Source organism: Leucoraja erinacea, unplaced genomic scaffold, assembly GCF_028641065.1.
Source record: "Leucoraja erinacea ecotype New England unplaced genomic scaffold, Leri_hhj_1 Leri_102S, whole genome shotgun sequence".
NCBI lineage: Eukaryota > Metazoa > Chordata > Chondrichthyes > Rajiformes > Rajidae > Leucoraja > Leucoraja erinaceus.
Window position 1 is genome coordinate 54,749 of NW_026575264.1, and position 4,398 is coordinate 59,146.

The 4,398-nt window shown below is 45.1% G+C and overlaps 1 pseudogene; it reads left to right on the forward strand.

The window, feature by feature from the left end:
• Nucleotides 1-446: 446 nt before the first annotated feature.
• LOC129715130 (titin-like) lies at nucleotides 447-3,174 on the forward strand (annotated as a pseudogene).
• Nucleotides 3,175-4,398: the final 1,224 nt, after the last annotated feature.

A 4,398-nucleotide genomic window follows, 5' to 3' on the forward strand; every position in this document is an offset into this window, starting at 1 on the left:
GAGTGTGAACTGTGAAGAGGATGTTAGGAAGTTGCAGGGTGACCTGACCTGGACAGGTTGAATGAGTGGGCAGATGTGTGGCAGTTGCAGTATAATATAGATAAAAGTGAGGTTACCCATTTTGGCAGCAAAAACAAGGGGGCAGATTATTATCTCAATGGGGTTAGGTTAGGTAACGGGGAGGTGCACCGAGACCTGGGTGTCCTTGTACACCAGTCACTGAAAGTTGGTGTGCCGGTACAGCAGGCAGTGAAGAAAGCTAATGGAATGTCGGCCTTCATAACAAGAGTATTTCAGTATAGGAGTAGAGAGGTTCTTCTGCAGTTGTATAGGGCTCTAGTAAGACCACATCTGGAAAAGCCTATGCTAATGTAACCACTAAATGTAGTAAATGCAATCTCAAAATTGAGAATCTAGCTGAAGGAGCTATTTATTATTTCCGAGTAATGGCAGAAAATGAGTTTGGTGTTGGTGTACCTGTTGAAACTGTGGATGCTGTAAAGGCTTCTGAGCCACCTTTACCACCAGGAAAGATCACCCTTGTCGATGTCACTCAAAAGACTGTGTCACTTATTTGGGAGAAACCTGACCACGATGGAGGTAGCAGAATCATGGGATACTTGGTTGAAATGCAACCTAAAGGATCGGAGAAGTGGAGTGTTGCTACCCAATCCAAAACTTGCGATGCAGTTGTTTCTGGTCTCAGTTCAGGGCAAGAATATCTGTTCCTTGCGATTGCTTTCAACGAGAAAGGAAAAAGTGACCCTAGACTGATGGCTGTGCCAGTGATAGCCAAAGATCAAAGTATAGCACCAGAATTTAGGCTCTTATTCAACACATATAGTGTTCAAGCCGGGGAAACTCTGAAGATTGAAGTTCCATTTATTGGCCGTCCAAAGCCCAAGATTGTATGGATGAAAGATGGGCAGACACTAAAACAAACAACAAGAGTTAATGTTGAAGATGGAGAAACAGCTACAACCCTTCTTATAAAAGAAAGGCACAGAGATGACTATGGGAAGTATTCAGTAAGTGCTACAAATGCTGGCGGAACAGTAACAGAAGAAATTGGTATTACCGTGCTTGATAAACCTTGGTCCACCAATTGGACCTGTAAGATTTGATGAAGTTAGTGCGAATTTCATTGTAATATCATGGAATCCACCTGAATATACTGGAGGATGTCAAATTAACAATTACATAGTTGAGAAACGGGACACAACTACAGTTACATGGAACCTGGTGTCTGCAACTGTGGCACGGACAACGATTAAAATCACTAAACTTACCACAGGATCTGAATATCAATTCAGAATCTTTGCTGAAAATAGATATGGAAATAGTTAATCTTTGGATTCTACAGCAGTAATAGCACAGTACCCGTACAAACTACCCGGACCACCAGGAACTCCATTTGTGTCATCTGCCACAAAAGACAATATGTACGTGCAATGGAATGAACCAGTGATTGATGGTGGAAGTAAAATATTAGGTTACCACCTTGAACGCAAAGAAAGAAACAGTATTCTCTGGACAAAATTAAACAAGACCATTCTTCAGGATACACAATACAAGTGTAATAACCTGGAAGAAGGTATTGAATATGAATTCAGAGTGTCTGCAGAGAATATTGTTGGCATTGGTAAACTTAGCAAGGTGTCCGAATGTTATGTAGCACGTGATCCTTGTGATCCACCTGGCTGTCCTGAGGGAGTTGTCATCACAAGAAATTATGTTACTCTACAATGGAAAAAGCCTCAATATGATGGTGGAAGCAAAATTACTGGGTATGTTATTGAAAAGAAAGATCTTCCTGATGGTCGCTGGATAAAAGCTAGTTTTACAAACATTATTGAAACTGAATTTACAGTTACTGGATTAACTGAAGATGCAAGATATGAATTTAGAGTACTTGCGAGAAATGCAGCTGGTATTTTCAGTGAACCATCTGAAAGCTCTGGACCAATTACAGCGAGAGATGAAATTGAAGCTCCAAGGGTTTCCATGGACCCCAAGTACAAAGATATAATTATTGTTAATGCAGGAGACACCTTTGTATTGGATGCTGACATCCATGGTAAACCTATCCCTGATGTCAAATTGGATAGGCATATGGATGAGAAGGGAATGGAGGGTTATGATATGAGTGCAGGCAGGTGGGACTAAGGGAAAAAAGTTGTTCGGCATGGACTTGTAGGGCCGAGATGGCCTGTTTCCGTGCTGTAATTGTTATATGGTTATATGGTTGTTATATGGTGATGTAGCATGGATCAAAGATGGCAAAGATATTGATATAAATGTTGCAAGAATGGAGATTAAATCCAGCATTCAAAGAACTAGTCTTACTGTCAAGGATTGTATACGAACTGATGGAGGACATTACATACTTAAGCTCAGTAACGTAGGTGGAGAGAAATCTATTCCTATAACTGTTAAGGTTCTTGATAGGCCCGGCCCACCCGATGTGGTTTGAAGGTTTCCGGTGTTACTGCAGAAAAGTGCTACCTGGCTTGGAATCCACCTTCTCAAGATAGCGGTGCCAATATTTCTCACTACATAATTGGGAAGAGAGAAACTTCCAGACTTTCATGGACACAAGTAGCATCTGATGTGCAAGCTATTAGTGTCAGGTTTGATCTAGTCTCGGTTTGATCTAGTTTCTGTTTCTTATTGTTTTTTAGTATTAGAGTGTGCATTCTTGTTTTATTTTGGTGTCTCGCATCTCCTCTTCTTTCAGGTCCCATTTCCTGTCAGGTCGTTTACCCTCATGTGATTATTGGCCCCGCCCTGATGTGTTTCACCTGTGTCTCGTTATCCCCTGCTAGTCTGTATTTAAGCCCTTTGTGTTTTAGTTCTCATTGCCAGTTCGTTGTGTATGATACTTGGTATCACCTCGGTCCAGCTCTAGAAATCGTGTGACCTCGACCATTGCCTGTTTTTCGACCTCTGTTTTTTGCCTGCTCCTAGATTGTACTGTTGCCTCTGTTTTGCTTACCTGTGTACGGACTTGGACCGATTAAACTCTGAAGACTGATCTGCCCTGTGTCTGAGCCTGCATTTGTGTCCTCCTCCTTGTTCAGTTCTGATATTACGAACTGGCCAACAATGGACTCAGCGGGCTCTGATCCTTTTCGTGCAGCACTCCAGAAGCAAGAGGAGCACATCTCGCATTATGAGGGTCAACTCACTTCGATCGTCACCGGGTTCCGGGACCTTGGCGAGCGTCAGCAGGGGTTCCAGGCGGACATCGGTTCACAGGTGAACACTTTAAGTTTTCGGTTTGAACACCTGGTTACTCGGCTGAATTCTTTGTTTCCTGCTGCAGCTCCCGTGCCTGCCGAGTCTGTTTCCTTGTCTGGGTCTCCAGGAGCTCCGAGGGCCACGGCTGCTGCAGCATCTCCATTCGTCCACCTGGCAAGACCGGAACACTTTTTAGGGTAATTGGAGACGTGTAGACCTTTTTTGATTCAGTGTGGACTTCATTTCGAACTTCAAGCGGCTTCCTTTCCATCAGAACGCTCAAGGGTAGCCTTTATCATCACGCACCTGTCGGGCAGAGCGGAGGATTGGGCCACGGTGGAATGGTCTCAGAATTCTCCTGTTTGCCTGATGTCAGTCCTGTTCATGGAAGCTCTGTCCCGCACGTTTGATCACTCCAATCCTGGCCGAGAGGCTTCACAGAACCTGGTCTCCATGAAACAAGGTAATCGCAGTTATGGATTTTGCTATTGACTTTCGAACTGTTGCTGCTAAGAGTGGATGGAATGAGGCTGCTTTGTTGGATGCTTTTCGCAATGGATTGTCTGAAGCTATCAAAGATCAATTGGTTCCACTAACACTGCCTTCCGACTTCGAGTCTATGATTTCCCTGGCTGTCCAGATTGACGCTAGACTCAGAGAAATAGAGCGAGAGCGGAGATCGGCAGCAGTTCGCTCCTCCTCCCAGCCGTGGCGGCAGCGTCGCCCTTCACCTTCCGGTCGGGACTTGTTCCCTCTCGGCCGGTCCAGTCAGCCTACAGCGCCACCTGTCTCTTCAGAGGAGCCCATGCAGGTGGGACGAGCCAAACTCAGCCCGGAGGAACGGCAGCGCCGCCTAAGGGAGGGGAGGTGTTTTTACTGTGGTGAACTGGGACATTTGTTGAACAGCTGTTCAGTAAAAGACAAGGCTCACCAATGAAAGAGAGGACATTGGTGAGTTGTACCACTCCTATGGGCCGTTCCTCTCGTCAACTCACGACGGTACAATTGTTGGTGCATTCCCAGTGGCACTCCCTGCAGGCTTTGGTTGATTCTGGGGCAGATGAGAACTTCATGGACATTCGCTTGGCTGATGAATTGGAGCTGGAACGTGAACAGCTTCAAGATCCTCTGGAGGCTAGTGCACTGGATGGGCGCCTA